This window comes from Sturnus vulgaris, chromosome 2 (assembly GCF_052056855.1).
Source record: "Sturnus vulgaris isolate bStuVul1 chromosome 2, bStuVul1.hap1, whole genome shotgun sequence".
Lineage (NCBI taxonomy): Eukaryota > Metazoa > Chordata > Aves > Passeriformes > Sturnidae > Sturnus > Sturnus vulgaris.
Window position 1 is genome coordinate 116,216,916 of NC_142244.1, and position 16,447 is coordinate 116,233,362.

The window sequence follows — 16,447 nt, forward strand, 5'->3', positions numbered from 1 at the left end:
CAGCTCTAAAAGAAACATGAAACAGAGAATGATTAAGGCTGGAAAAACCATCCAAGATCTTGAGTCCAAGCTGTGCCTGATGCCCACCTTGCCACCCAGCCCAGAGCACTGAGTGCCACATCCAGGACTTAAAACTGACCATGACTGAGACTGGGGACATGCAGGACATGTGCCACCAGCCAGGCAGCCATGGGGACACCCAGGAGAAGATCAGCCAGGCACCTCTGTCCCCTCACATCTCCACTCCACTGCTGCACCCTCTGCTTCAGGGTGTCGATTGAGCAGCTGGAAGCAGGGGTGGCTCATGCAGAGGGTGACTCAGTGTCACATCCCCAGCTGAGTCACCTTCGGCAGCCGCCTCTCCCTTCCTGCCCAGCCAGCAGAGAGCTCACTGTGCTCAGGCACCTGCACAGCCCAGCTCTGCCCTGCCTGCAGACACACACATGGCATTTTGGGGACATCCCTGTGCCCCCTGCCCTGCCTGCAGACACACACATGGCATTTTGGGGACATCCCTGTGCCCTCTGCCCTGCCTGCAGACATCCCTGTGCCCTCTGCCCTGCCTGCAGACACACACATGGCATTTTGGGGACATCCCTGTGCCCTCTGCCCTGCCTGCAGACACACACATGGCATTTTGGGGACATCCCTGTGCCCCCTGCCCTGCCTGCAGACAGACACATGGCATTTTGGGGACATCCCTGTGTCCTCTGTGTCGCTGTGACTGCATTGGTGTGAGTAGAGTTGCAGCTGAGGAAAATGGAGTTTCTCCCATTCGTGTATCACGGAGTTTTTTGGAGCTTCACGTCCTGGGGGAAACTGTTTTTCTGCCTCTGGCTGTAATTTCAGACGTTTCTCTGTTGCATGACACAGGTAGTGAAGAAATTCTGTGGAAAACTTGTGAGAATTAGCCAAATAAAAGATAAAATTACATATGTGTGTGATTATATACGGGAATAGCTAAAAATGATTAATAGAGAGAAATATCACTTTTCTTTGAGCTGTGTGTTCATGAAGATCTGTTAACAAAGCTGGATTTACAGCACTACAGGCACTTGTGTGTGAACAACACCAATTCCACTGACATGAATGCAAAATTTAAGTTTTTTTCCAGGTACCATGATAAATAGAGAAAGTAGAGAAGCAGACTAATGCAAAGAAGAGAGAGATGTTAGTTCATAAGTTTAAATCCCATAAAAATTATGCTTATCTGGATATTAATTCTCCATTGGATTACATTTGCATTGAGCTGTGGCCTCCTCAGGGATCACCATGCACCAAGCAATCCAAGGGGATGCAAAAATGTAAATATATATGAAAATAATGTATTTATGTATTGCATTTATGTATTTACACTTATTAATTGCTTTCTACTGAAGTGTAAACATTTTTATTTTTGGTCAGGCTTGTCTTCATCCATTATTCATTAGCTATGTTTTATGTTCAAACACCCATTCTGATACAGGTCATTTCTATACACTGGTTATATTATTCACCAGTAAATATTTTTTAAATTATGACGTTTTGCCATCTACCCTAACTTTGACCTCTTTTTAAAAAAAAAAAAACACTTCAAACTTTAGCTTTCTTATTTTTAATTTTTGCCATGTGGCTGGAGAACTTTGCAGTTCTTACAAAGATGCTCCACTGAGCCTTTCTGTATTGATTACTGGGTGAGTTATTCTTTGAGTCTCAGCAGTGATGCCAAGAAATGCCCCTTTGGAGAGAGAAAGGGAAATGCTTTGGTTAAAATAGGAAAAAAACACAAATTCTGCCCCCCAATCTCAAACTGAGTGAGGAGCTCAGTTCTGGTCACAGAAATTTGCAGAGAGAGTTTAATTCACCATTATTCCGGTTTGCCTTTGGACTGATATTCAGCTTTGTCTCTTTTGGGACTTATTTGCCAAAATAGAGGGGAAAAAAAGCAGAGAGTTTCACTTTATTTTGGAGATTCAAGATGTTTAGGAGGGATTCAGGCAAACATTCCCACTCTCCAATCACTCAGATCAGACCTTTGGCATTTTAAATTTTTTTTCCCATCATTTCTTGCAGCCTGATAAAACCCCTCCTGAATTCATGGGAGTTTCAAGTGTTCCATGGACCTTCCCTGCCAACATATTGTTTTTTGAACTCAGCTATCAGTGTAAGCAGAAAAAAAAAACAAACTTAAAAATGAAAATAAACAAATTATCTCACTTTCCTTTTAGCCCATTGCTTGGGAAAGAGTGTGAGTCAAAAATTGTTTCAGCAGTCCTGAATAATCACTGATGCTGAATATCCTGGTGATCAATATCCCCCTCACCCAACCACACTATCTAACCAGATACTTACACAGGTAAATTCCAAATTAAATGCTTTCTTTTGTCAGTTAAGAGCTTTTAAATAAAAATGATCTTTCCTTCCCTCATAGGTTCTCTCATAGAAGGGACACCAATTTTTTCAGAGGTTGCCAAAATGATATTGAGGTGTGCAGTCTGTGACTAAAACAAATCCATGAGTACTGGAAAAATCCCTCATTTCTGCTCCTTAAGAAAGAGTTTCCTCTTTTTTTTTTAAATATCCAGGCAACATGATGTGTCTATATAACTGCCTATCTCTCCTGAGTTAAATGTCATTTTTACATAAGGGAACCTTTATTAGTGAATGTCACCCACACCTGGGAGAGGTAATATTTATAAACGTGTCTCCTTTTTGTTGCCTGAGTTGTTCATCCTAAATGATATTTTCATAGGTGAAATGTTAATCCTTTCTGATTCTAATGAGAAAATCAGGTGCTGGAATTGCATTTCACCAGTGGGGGGAAAAAAAAATCTGTGCTCCAGTCCTCTTGTTTCATATCAAAAGAAATAAATATCATTCATATATCTCATTTAATTGATAATAACTACGATGATTAATGCTATGAAATTTGCATTATTATCCTTTTTTTCAGTTTTTTTGGAATGAATTGGTACTTTAACCTGGGGAAAGGAGGCTCAGGGAGGACCATATTGCTCTTTAAAACCACCTGAAAGGCTGTAGCCAGGTGGGGCTTGGTTTTTTCTCGCAGGTGACAAGTGACAGGCCAAGAGGAAACAGCCTCAGGTTGCACCATGGGAGGCTTAGGGTGATATTAGGAAAAAATTTCTTCACTGCAAGGGTGGTCAAGCATAGGAATGGGCTGTCCAGGCAAGTGGTGGAATTGCTGTCTGTGGAAATCTGCAAAAACCACGTGGATGTGGCACTTGGGGACATGGTTTAGTGGTGAACACAGCCTAAAACCATAGCAAGTTTTGCATCCTTTAAGTGCTTCAGTTCTGCCATTAAGACTCAAAATTATCTGAGGCTGTGCCACTTAGTAAATATATTTTCATAGGCCCACTGCTCTGGAAGAAATATGGCAACAGTGCTGGTTATGGGATTTTTCTTGATCCAGATGTGACAATTTGTTAATTGTTATCGCTTGTCTCCAACTTGCATTTTGAAAACTGTGTTTGAGGAGATGGAAAATGACGTGACCACTTTTTTTTTTCTTTCCCCACGACACTCCTGAGCAAAAGGCACTGCTTGAAGACCCATCTGCTCTGAAATTTCCTCCTGACAGAAAGCTCCAAGAATGAGCCTTTGGGGTGGATCTTGTCCCTGCACAGGACACCGGGGTCAGCCTTGGGGACAACTGCAATGACAGAGCAAAGAGCTTCAGGGCCATGGCAGCTGGGGCTGGTGGCAGCAAGGTGGCACAGCAAGGGATGCTCCAGCCTCTCACCTGGCTGGCCCTTCCTCCCTTTCCTTCCTCGTTTCCCACTGCTTGCACTCTGCAGGAGCATTGGCTGAATGTTTCAGTCATATAGGTAGGGCTTGAAAGGTCAGAAGATTGGGGTTTTGGGGTGTGGAGTGAAAGTGTGGAGCAGCTTTCCACGTGGGAGCTCAGCAGCTCAGCTGTCCTCTGGTCACTGGTGGGGCTGCCAGCCTGTCCCCTGCTCCTGGGAGTGCCTGAACTCTGAAGGTGATGCAGGAGATGGAGCCACAAGGACTCACTGAGAGCTGGACATCACTCCTGCTGGCTTTGCTGCATCTCCTCCATGAAAACACAGCATTTTGGGGGCCCTGCCATGGGTCCTGCTCCTGCAGCCACACCTGGCTGTAGCACGAAGCTGTCAGCATGCTCAGTGTCCTTGTCTCTGCTGTTTTATCCCATTTAACAGGAATTATGCATCACACTCCCAGAGAATTTGTGGCCATCGTGTTACCGAGAGCTGCTGCGCGCAGTGTACAAAGATTTGGGGTGCAGGATTTTTCCCCAACCCTCCTGTTCCCATCCTGCCAGGCATTTTCTGACCCCAGGAACATCCTTGTTGGAGTCTGTAACCACCACACTCCTCTGGACCAGGAGTTTCTAACCACAGCTCCACCAGGCAAACCTGGTGCCACCAGCACCTCGTAAGGATGAAACTGCTGCTAGCTGCAGTTTGTTTCGGGGATCAACTGGTTTTGGGGCTGTCTCCTGCTGGATTTATGTTCTCTGAAGAGTTAAGTACATTAGTGTGGGTAATCTCACTCCATTACCTTCTATAAAACTGAATCTATGATTTCCTCCCTGGTGAGCATTTACCATGGCGAAATAGGCTACTATTTTCATATTTAACTCATTGGTAACTCATAAAACCAGCTCAAGTTGTCTGCCCCAAAGAGCAGAAGCTGTGGGACGGGCTGGAGGGTCAGAGCTTTTACAAGACCTGCAGTGTCAGTGCAGTGCTCTCAGCATCACCCTAGCATCCCTAGCCCATCCCTCCCCCTGCTCCTTTGAAATCCACAAAAATCAGAAATTTATAAGGCTTCTTAAAAATCCGAGATGAAGCAATTAAACCTCCAGACTGGAGGATGTGAACCTTTAAAGGCCCTTTGCAGAATATCAAAAGAATGAGAGGATTATATTTAGCAGGTGTGACAGCCCACGCAGGACATTTCATTGTGAAAGGGGCTGACATGAACCAGGAACCGATACTTAAATTAATATAAAACATCTTGGGGGAAAGGTGTTTTCTTTTCTTTTTTAAGCATTGGGAAATCATAATGCTCTCTGGCTTCTTCAAAAGCGAGAGGTCCAAATATACAGGAGTCATCTGGCATGTAAAAATAAAAAGTCTGGGGAGGGGACACACACATAAAAATGCTTTGGATGAGGTTGGGAGGCAAATGTTGAGGGCCAGGGGGCCAAGAAACACCACTGTGAGTTTTCCTGCCCTGCCTCACCTGAGGCTTTGCATTTCTGCTTGCAGATCCGAGGATTTTCCCTCCCAGGGCAGGCTGCTCAGGGCAGAGGGGCAGGACTGGGACAGGGTGCCCTGTCTGGCTCCTGGCACTGCATCAGCATCCTCAGCCCTGCCACCTCTCCTCGTCCCTTCCCTGGAGACACAACCCTTCATTACAGGGGTGCTTTATTCTGAACACTCCTGTTTCTATTCCTATCACACCCTACCGAGCCTTGGAGTGGAAAACTTGACTCGGGACTTTTGTGGGGAGGCGTCCACGACTTTCGTGCTTCATTCACTACTGCGTGTTCCTAATTTTAGCCGAGCTGCTCCGTTTTGATTTTTCCAAAGCTGCGGATTTAACGTCCAGAAGCTCGGGTTGTTTTCACGCCCACTCGCTGAGGGCCACACGAGTGATGCTGCCCATCCACAAGCAGGGGAGGCTGCGGGGAAGGTGGGGTGGGTGACAACACTGTCCCCAAATCTGAGAAGGGACCCCACAAGCTCACCAGGAGATCCCCGTAGCAGAGGGCACTCAGCGCCACTTTTGGGGTATTTTATCTCTTCACTTTGCTCATTTCAAGCACTAGGCGGGCGCTTGGGACCTTTGGGTTCTTAGTCACGCAAAAAAACACACATTGGGGTAAAAATCCCATCTTTCTGCTGAGGCTGCTCCACGGGAGGGAGGTGTGCGTTTGCCTGGATGTTCAGTATCAGGTACTCCTTGGCATCGAGAGAGTTAAAGGTGCTCGGCACCCACCAGCCCTGGTCTAGGCAGTGTCTAAAATCAGTCCTAGACCCGCTTTATTTTTTCCTTAAAAACAGGAAATGGAGCCCTGAAGGCTTTTTAACTGGAGAGGGAGAGTGAGGAGGGGGTATATTCGCTCTGCCCATACCCAGCCCTGAGCCTGACCCAGACCTGGGGGTCTCTGTGTGTGTTTTTTTATTCCTTCTCCCTTTTTTTCTCCCCCCCCCTATTATTTTGGCAGACTTTTTGGAATGTCTGGGAGCTAAGGGCTTTGCTTCATGGAGCAGAATTCTGAAGCAAGAAAAAGAGAAAGTTATAGACTAAACCACAGAAATGTAAACATGTCTGCAGCTAAAATAACTCCACTTTCATTGAAAACACTCCTCGCTTACAATCAGACTTCTGTGTGCTATGCTCAATAAAACTGCATGCTAATAGCAACCAATTAATACATTATGTAGTTCTGCTTTAAAAACTGAGACGCTTATAATTATTTTTTTTTTTATAATTTTTTTTTTAATTATTATTTTTGATTAAGGGACTACTGGGTTTTGTGCTGCGGACGGCGGTGCCGGGCGCTGAGCGCTGGCGGAGAGCGGCGGGCGATGCCCGGCGGAGCGGCGGGGGCCGAGGCGTGCCCGGGGAAGGTCGGGGACAAGCGGAGCCCCGGTAAGGAGCCCCGGAGGGAGGGATGGGATGGGACAGGGACAAGAGACAGGGATAGGACGGGTGGCAACCGAGTTTCTCGCCTGGGTTTGCTCCCAGGTGCGAGGTGAGTGCGGATACCGCCGCCGGGATGGGTCCCCTCTCCATCCCCCCCGGGAGATGGGGCTGCACTCACCGGACCAACCTCCTCTGCTTCCCCCCCCCCGCCTCGCTCCCCTTTTATCCCCCAGCATCCCGTTATTCCTGCCGCTGCCACCTGGTTTAGGAGCCAGGCTGGCATTCACGTCGGGTCCCCGCCACAACCGCGCGCTTGTTCTCGTCCCTTCCAACGCGCTCTTGTCGTCCCCCCCCCCGGGCCGGGCCGGGCCGGGCCGAGCCGGGCCCCGCCGGGCTCCCCGTCCTCCCCCCGCGGGTCCCGCTCACCTCCAGCTCCGCCCGGCCCCTCCCGCCCCCCGAGCGCAGCCGGGGGAGGACGCGGGCACCGGGGGCGGGGGTCCCGGAGCGCCCCGGGCGCGGGGCCGCCCCGACGGCGGCGGGGGAGCCCGGGCAGCGCCGGGAGCGGCGGCGGCGGCCGCGCTCGGCGATTGGAGAGAGGAAGAGGCGCCCGGAGCCGGGGGCCAGCGCGATGGGCTGAGCCCGTCCCGACTGAAGTGACTCACCGCAGTCGGCAACGCCGCCGTCCCCTGCCCGCTGCCTCACTCCTCACTCCCTCACTCCCTCATTCCCTCATTCCCTCCCGAGCTCCCGCCGCTGGCGGCCGCTGCTTTTCCCCGTCCCGTCCCGCCCCGTCCCCGTCCCCAGGAGCCCGGACCGACCCCAGCCCCAGCCCGGTAAGTGCTTTCCCTCCGGGGCTGCGATGGGGCGGGGGCGGCCAGCGGAGCGCCGGGGCCGTCGGGGCGGGAGCGGCGGGGAGATGGGCGAGGGTCCGGCCGGGCGAGTGACCCATCGGGCGAGTGGCCAGCCGGGGACAGGGGCCGGGCGGGGCTCGGTGACCCCGAGGGCGGCACAGGGACCGGCCGGGTGTCCCCTGGCCGTCGGTGGCAGCCCCGAGGACTCGGCAGCCGCAGCCGCGCATCCTCTGCGCGAACCCCGCAGGAGTTTATTGAAGTTCTGAAGGATCGACGCTGTTGGGTTTCGGGCTGGCCGCTGGATTTTCGGACAGAAATGATATCGCCTTCCCCCCCCTCGCCATCATTTTCCCCCCCTCTGAATCGTAATAGCGGCGTTGGTGCCTTTGTAATTCTTTCAGCAATTCATCATTCAATTTCCTAATAGCTCTATGGCTTTTCAAAAGCTGGGCAGCTCTTGCGCGTAGGAAAACCTTCAATTACCTGCGTGGCTGAGGGGAGTCATGGTTTGGTTTGGTACTTTTCAGAGTAAGGGATATGCGGAGCTCTGTTTTGGTGACCAGATGACTTCGCTGAGGAGTTTGGAGTGCACGTAATTGTATTTACAAAAGCTGGAGTTGCAAGTTCTGGCTAACATAAACTTCCATTCATTGCTGCCTTTGCTAAGAGCCCACGGTGCGAGGAAATGGCTCGTTCTTTAATGAAGTTTTTTTATTTGTATTCTAAGTGTCGTTCTGTGAATTAGCGCTGTTCTGAAGTAAGTTTGGAAATTACATTCTGCCCCGTTCTGCCCATGTAATTTTGAGTCCATTAGGAAAACCAGGATAGGTCTATGAACTGCACATGGAGAAATGTCACATTCCTTTGGTTTAACCCTTTGAGCACTTGCCTGGTTTCACTGAAACAAGTGAAGCAGGCAAATACGGCTTCTTCCTGAGGTATGAAATGCGAACTTTTGTCAGGATACATATATCAGGTATGTGATTTCAGGCACACCTGAACTGATAGGAAAATCAAGGAAGAGAAATAGATTAATTGATAGTTTCCCAATTAGAAGTAAATAATTAAAGGCATGAACAGACTAAGCCATACCTCATACGGGACAAATATATTTTTATGGTGATTGCCTGATCTATTTCTTAAATTGCATTTATAAAAACAACGATATGGAATAGCAGCACCAGTCCTTATTTTCTCTTTCATAGGCATATGTGGGCAAACAACGGCAAATTATTTGAAAAAGTTTGCAAGAAAAAATCTACAGCTCCGAAAACATTTCAGGGTTTAGAGCTTTGAACAGCATCTGTCCCCACCTCCCACAATTTAGTCCCAAAGTTAAACAAATCATATAGTACTGGCTAGAGTTACATGTTACAGGAATTTTATAAATGATCTGTCAGGCTAAGTCCTAGGTGTGATTAGTTGGACTTCTTGCTCCTGAGGTGTTACTCCCTTTGGATTGTCATTTCTGCAGCATTTGGTTCTTCGAGATAGATTCTGATAGACTTGTGTATATTATGCATGTTCTCCTTCTGATGGTTTTTAAGCAGTAGTGCCTGTGGGGTTCTTTCTTTTTCTTTTAAATGAATTTGAATAAGGCACTAAAGAAATCTGGAGGTGTGAGTCTGATGAGGACTCACAGTGATGGGCAACCATGAGCTTAAATCTCAGATTGTTCCAGACTTGGGAGCTGTGTCTTTCATCACAAGGATGCTCGTTTGTTTGTCCTTTTCTGTCTGGAACACCAGTTTGGATCCCGCTGCTGTTGCTGTTCAAATGACAATTCTGCCTAGGAGCCTGCCCTGTGAAAGTGTCTTTGCTACCTGCTCTGCTGTGAGAAGTTTATTTTCTGTGCATGCACAGAGCTGTGTAAACAAACAGAAAACCCTGGGAAGACGGTGGCAGTCCCGTTGGTTTGAACAACACCCCGTGAACAGAATACCTGGCTCCTGATGAGGCAAATCCTTTCCCACCGTGCTTTCTCCGAACCCCCAGTGCTTTGCTGTCCCAGCGTGAGGCTCACGGCACTGCTCTCCCTCTGCACAGTGTTTAATTTTGATGGCTTTGCTGTGATCCCTGAAAGCAGCAGTTCCTCCTCCCGTGAGGATCAAAAAAACACATGAGAAGCTTTTGCGGTGCTGATGGCATCTGGTAGCCCCAAAACATTACACGTTACATTTCCTTTCCTCACTGTGCTTTACTAAATGCTCCAGGAGTTACAAGCAGGTAACAACAAAATAATTTAAAATGGTTGCGTTGAAACAAACCCTTTTCCTGGAATATCCTTTGCACTGGGGTTTTGTTCCACTATCAGGAAGCTTGCCATTTTCTTTTAAGTGAATAGTTGTTACTTCTTTTTTTTTTTTTTTTTTTTTTTTTTCCAGGAAAAGGCAGCCATAAGGGCAAAACTGTACTTCTTTGAATCATGTGAGCAGCTCTGTGGAAATCTGTGTCCCGAGCTCGAGGTGGAAGTTGTTGACAGGGGGTAAGGTTGGAAAGGGCCCTTTGGGCCTGATCCATATCAGCTGAGGTCAGCGGGGCAGGCTTAGCCCTGAGTGCCTAAAGCTGCCCGCTGCTTTTTCTGTGCAGCTGGGAAGGGATGCCAGGGATTAGTGTATGCTTTGTATGGCACTTCTCCTATACAGCTGATTTTAAATGGTTTTGTTTAAAAAAAAAAAAAAAAATTGCACCGGGCAAAGATATTTTCAGCTTGAATTATAATGTTGTCTGTCTTGGGTTGGAAGAATTACCTTTTGTGTGATAACACCACACTGGTTTTCATTATACCCATAACTGGCTGCTCTTACAGCCACTGGAATATTTTTTACTTCCCAGGGTGGTTCTGGCCATGCCCTTTTTGACACGCAGGTTTCCCAGGAAAATCAATCATTTTGTCTTTTTGGCTGAAGGTTTGAGTTCAAAAAATTTGTACCAATTTGTCATTTTGGAAGATAGTGGTATCTAATCTAATATATTTCCTTCACAGTGTAGTCAACTAGTGTAGGTAGAAAACTGGCAGTCTAAAATTACTTTACTAAATTTAAATGTAAGTAAAAAGCAGGCAATAGGAAAAAATTGAAGGGTATATCTAAATATGGAGTTGTGGCCGTATCTGTTATATTTAAACTGCGTTTTAACCTCTTCTATTTATATTTAGTGGTCTGTGTATAATCTGGAGGGGTTAATTGAATTCAAGAAACAGCAATTTCACAATGAAACCCAAAGAGTTTATTCTGCTGTGGACACGGTACACGTCCTCGTTAATCAGTGATTTATCAAAAGTAGAACGTGTGCAGTGAGGTATTTTTTATGTTGTTTGAGAGCAAAAATGGGATCTAAAATAGGCATGAATGGATTTGTAACACGCCTGCTTTTCCCACCCTGCTGTGGCAGGAGCATCTCCTGCTGCCTTGGGTGGCACTTTTCCTTCTGTGGAGTGTGAGATGCCACCACAGCAATTATTTTCCTCTACTTACCCCTGTTCAGAAATGCCACTTTTTAATTTAGAAAGCTGCCGGGGTAAGTGGATTGTCCTTGCACGCTGCTTGCATCAGCTGCAATCCCTCCTTGGCACAGCTTCATTCCAACAAGAAAAAAAAAAAACATTATTCCAGGAACAAAATACATAGTTATTTTTGTTTGATAATGCATCACATAAATATTAATCGTCTGCCCAAAGAAAAAACAATAAACACATGTTTTCATTTTAGCTGGAGATACAACCTGCTTTTATAGGGGATGGTTGAGACCCCAGGGCCTCGAGCTGTAGCCACACAGCTCTGGCTGACCACAATGGGCTGGGGAGTGGTTGCTGTGCACAGGTGAGGGTTTGGTTTTGCTTTGAGGCTTTCTGTGCTGATTCATTTTAATATTTAATAGGTGATACAACACCCAGGTGCTTATTAAAGGGTCTTGGCAGCAGCTTTGCTTCCAGCCTTCGGAAAGATGCCGTGCTCCTTGCCTGGGCAGCATTGGTGGGATATTCCAAAGCTGCTGCCTCTCTCAGGTGCTGCTCCTGCCAACAAATATCGCCTTCATTTGTGTTTCAGACCTCCTGAATTTAGCTGGGAACCCCACACAGCCTAATTAGCTGCTGACTGGGGACAGCAAGGCCGGCTGGTAGGGGACGATGAGCACGGCGGCCGCCGCGCGAGGCCGGTCCAGCAAATACCACCTCAAATGTGGTTTCAATCAGCTCTGCTCAGACACCCAAGTTCTGAGCTTCCTCCAGGAGGTCCCTAATGAAACAGCCTTGTTTTCTTTTCACCTCGCAGAGGCACGGCAGCAGCAGGAAAGCCCTGACTGAGCTCGCAGCGGCCGCGGCGGGAGAGGATTTGGGGTGCTGGGCTGGACGGGGCAGCGCCAGGAGGTTGGAGCTGCAGGGTCTGGGAACTGGGAATTGGGAATTGGGGATGCTGCCTGTGGCCAGCACTCACTGGGAATGCTGGCTAACACCCAGCTCCTGCCCTAAGGACAGCACAGCAGGTCCCAGCCCTCCCTGGCTGGGACACAGGCACCCCGGTGAGGCTGTGCAGGTGTGAGTGGGTCTGGGGAAGGTTTCTCTCCCATCATCCCAAATGCGTTGCCTGCTGAATTAGCATCTTTTCCTCCTGCTTTTTACTGTCTGCTACAAGTGATGGTAAGGGTTTGTTTTCCTTTTTTTTAAATTTTTTTTTACGCTACTATTATGCTGTTAAAACATACATTGATTCATCAGCTGTTCAGGTCGTTTCATTTTTCTGGTTCTGGGAGCATTGGCATAGGAGGAGCAGCTTTTGCTGTCCTATGGATATCTTACAACAAACTGTTTTGTGAAATCTGATTGATTTCTTCTACTTTTTAAGGCATTCAGGCTTCCTGCTTCCATAGTTTTTGCATTGAGTTGATTACTTTTTTTTTAGCTTCTCAAGTATGGATATACATGATATATTTGACCTGATTTGACTTAAAAAAAAATCTTTCAGCGAATCATTTATATTAATAGTTGTAATGCATGCAGTGTGTGATTTTAATGCAATTAAATGTACATGCAAAAAATTAGGGATTTAGAAAATTTGCACAGTGTATCTCTTTCTGTAAATCAAACGAAAAAAATGGCAATCAAACAATTTTATGGTTTATATTTTTCTGTGTAAGTAGAAAAGGGTTTTATACAGAAGGAAGTCTTGTAGTTATGCAGAAGGAAAGGCTTCTTAGCAAAATTCCGTTTTCTAAGGAGGCTTTGTCAGTTCTGAATAAACCCTGCAATAAATTTAAACCTGGTGGTTTAAAATTCTGTTTATAAAAAGGACTGCTCTCTATAGAGTTCACAAATTATACACAAAGGATTAACTACTAAAGTAACATAAAGATGCTGCATTGCCGCATGCACTGAGACTAAGCTGAAAAATCTGCTTGGGAAAGTGGCTGATCTGCAGGACTTGCAAAGCAGACATGGGAAAAGTTCTCAATGATTTCTCTAAAGAACTGCTGTTGCTGTTCCATTGATTGTTCTGATTGTAGTTGGCTCTTCAAAGACTTATAGAAAGGTTTTGTGTGTGGTTTGTTTTTTTTTTACACAGGCTTGTGCAAAAATTTGCATTTAAAACAGGTTTGGAAAAGGAAAAAAATAAAGGTTTTATTACCACATTAAGATAAGATAAAGGATTTAATATCAAATCAAGACCTAGCTTAGTCCTGGTCGATATTGTGTGCCTTTTCTTAAATTTCATTACATTTGCCCGGAATGTGAAGCTGGGAATTTGGGCTGGTGCTCTTCATTCCTTTGCTGCATTTATAAGTTCTCTGGTATTTTTATGTATTTGTGGCAAACAGTCTGTAGCAGTCTCTGTATCTCTTGCAACCAAGACAAGCCAAGTCATCTGTCACCAATATGTGTGTCAACATCCTGACACCACCGAGGGCACCTTCTTTGGTAGGCACCTCCAAGGCTTCATTTCAGCAGAGCAATTCATCACCCTCCTGAAATGAAGAGCTTGAAGAAACCTGAACCTGGCCTCTTCCTTCTTGCAGAGAAGTCAGTTCTAAGTGATGAGACTGAAAAATGGCTTTAGGAGGGTGGGATTCACCTCACCTCGCTGTAGCTGTCCAAAAACCAAGGATCTGGCTGACAGCAGTTGTGTAAATTCCAGCCTGGCCAGAGGACAGGTTAGTCTTGCCAGTCTGAGGCAGTGATGCTCGTTTGGGAAAGGCACTGAAGATGCAGAAGATGGCCCAGCAGCTTGGCTAGGAATTGGGGTTGCAGGGCTGGATATTTTAGCTTTTACGTGGCTGGCATGGAGTGCCCTGAATTCTGCATCCATAGACAAATCCAGGCCTCCCTGCAGCTGATCTTAGGGAGACTGAGGGGAAAAAGTGCAAGTAAAATATAGCAGAGAGACCAGATAAATAATACAGTCTGAGTGGAAATTATTATTATTGCTTATTTATAATTTTAAAGTTTAATTTTAAGTAAACATAACTTTTTTACTTCCCTTTTGTTTAGAAATAGGAACATTAGAAATAGCAACAGAAAACCTTTTTATGCTTTCTGCACTACCCTCTTATCTTCCTTGAACAACTGAGTAAGAAAACATTAGCCATCATTTCTTTCAGCTTCAGAGTAAGATAGGAATGGATTAATGCTGCTGCCTTTCTCTTAGGAGTCTGTTCTGCTCATGAAGGAAATAGTAACAACCATTTAAAGTGATTTTTTTTTTTTTTAGGCTGGTCCAACTGCATAGATAACAGCCTTGGGTCTATACTTTGCTTAAATCTCTCGAAGCACAACTATGGGAGGCTCATTTTGGACAGGCTGTGAGCTTTTTACTTGTCAGGGGCAGTTTTTAGCCCCTTGGTGACAGTGGTCCCTGCAAGGAGCACAGCTGAGCTGCAGAGCAGCTCTGCACGGAGCCAGTGGGGAAGGAGGGGCGAGCCCCGTGTTTGTTATTTGCTTGTGATTTCCATGACAGTTTACAGGAGACTGAGCTGTAACCAAATGTGAGCCCAGGGAGCTCGGCCTGTGGTCTGTCTGCAGGGCAGGAATGTGGGATGGGGGGTCAGGATCAGGTTGTGGAAGGATGCAGGAGCCAAGGTTGAAGGGAGTTGGGGCTGTCCTGCACTCCTCCGGACTAACACCTCCCTGTGTGATGTGGTGTTTGTGGCATTGGGGTGCCACCCACAGGGGCACGTCCAGCCCTCCCTTCTGCCCCTCAGGCTCATCCCGACAGGTTTTGGTCCAAGATAGGATTTATATAATTCCCTCTTTGCTGTGTTGGTTCTGCAGGACTAGAGAGGAGTGAGAAGTACTAAAAATCTATTTTGGTCACTCAAGTAAGCAGACATGACTCAGAATACTCACTGGGAACAGATCTGCTGGATGAAAAGGTGCCATTTTTATATAGTCACTTTTCTGACCGTGCCCTTTAAACTCTTACAAAAATAGAATCCTTTCTCTGGCACTTCTCTTGGAAGGCAGGAACGGGAGTGAGAGCGAGGACGTTTGCTGAGCTCCAGCCCCTGCTTCGGAACCAGACAAACCGTGCACGTTTTGTAAGGCGAGTGTAACATGTGTTTAACACCAGGAAGAGCAGAAAGAAGGCATTTGAAATTCGTGGGGAGGGGATTTGGGCTTGGCTAGTTTCTCCATTTGCGGTGGAAAAGCGTGATCCCTCGTTCCTGCCTGTTACGGTCGGATGAATTCTGGCCAGCGCTCTGCGCCGGTTTCTGGCATCCTCGTGTCCCTGCAGGAGCAGGTTCGGATCAGTGGGCTCGTCTGGAGCATGGAGAGGCTCCCTTTGACCACTGCCTCTGGTTCCTCTTGGACTGAGTGGCCTCGCTAAAAATGAGCCTGAAACCACACTGACGTAATGCGTGTTTATGGACCTGCGAGGGAACAAATCATCGCTGGCAACCCGAGCCCCAGTCTGGTTGTCCCTTGCATCAGGGGCGAGTTCCCCCTGCATTGGTGAGCCCAGGGCCTCTCCAGCTCCTGGGGAGGCTGATGGAGCCTGGTCCAACCAGATCCCCATCCCTGTCAGCTCTCATCTGCATTCCATGGAAAGGATTAGCAAGGCAAATCATTTCACAAAAAGTCACTCCCGGCTAAGTAGGTGATACTGAATTTTTGAACTCTTCTCGTCTCTTTCTCGTTTTTAATGGTTTGGTAGGAAGCTGGAGCCTGGCTGGTGCATGGAAACTCAAAACCAGTGTTGTAAGCACACCACATGTGCTCCTGGGTGTTTGACAGTCCTGTTGTTCTCCTTTGGAGCATTGCTCTCTTGAAAAGAAAAATAACAATCCCGTTTTAACATATTTACCACTTTCAGTTGGTTTTACATGGAAAAATAACACCAAGTCATAAATTCCTCTTCCTCCTCTGTTCCAGAATAACCCATGAAAGAGTTTGAAAACTCTGAATTTCTGTTCAGTGGTTGAAATCTTGTCCTTGCTGAAGTGGCTGAAGCTTCTCTGATGGCTTTCAAGGGGGCAAAGCTCTTCAGCTGAAGTGTTTCTTCCTCGCGATTCTGCTGGGGCTGAAAAGCCCTGGAATTGTTCTCACTGCTGATATCCTAAAGCCTTAATTCCCCCCAGTTACTACAGCATTTAAAAGCACTGTCTTTTTCGCACAGGAAACAGCCACCGCTTTTTCTTTTGATAAAATTTCCCTTGTATGAGCTCAGAGAATTTCCACTTTCTCTGTGTGGGCTCATCTTTCATAGAGGAGGAGACATGGGTCATACGCCTGCAGATCTCACAACTCCCTCCTGCTCCATCCCTGGCCTCCTCCCAGTCCCTTGGCAGGCAGGAGTCAGTGAAGATTTGCTGTCAAGGTCTCCTGTTTTAATTCCTCTCCGGACCCGGTAGCTTCCTCTTGCTGGGGAATCCTATATTTTCTGGTTTAAATTTGAAAGGTGTTTTGGATATGCTGACATTTACAGCCAAAGCACATCTCCTCTAATATTGTCTCCTTTTCT

At 46.8% G+C, this 16,447-nt stretch overlaps 1 protein-coding gene across 2 annotated transcripts in view; it reads left to right on the plus strand.

Annotated features, from left to right (window-relative positions):
- Nucleotides 1-7,358: 7,358 nt before the first annotated feature.
- ERG (ETS transcription factor ERG) overlaps nucleotides 7,359-16,447 on the plus strand; it is a 138,082-nt gene continuing 128,993 nt past the window's right edge. For both annotated transcript variants that reach the window (XM_014880649.2, XM_088160480.1), the window contains exon 1: nucleotides 7,359-7,475. The gene's annotated coding sequence lies outside the window, so the exon portion shown is untranslated. The remainder of the gene's footprint in view (nucleotides 7,476-16,447) is intronic.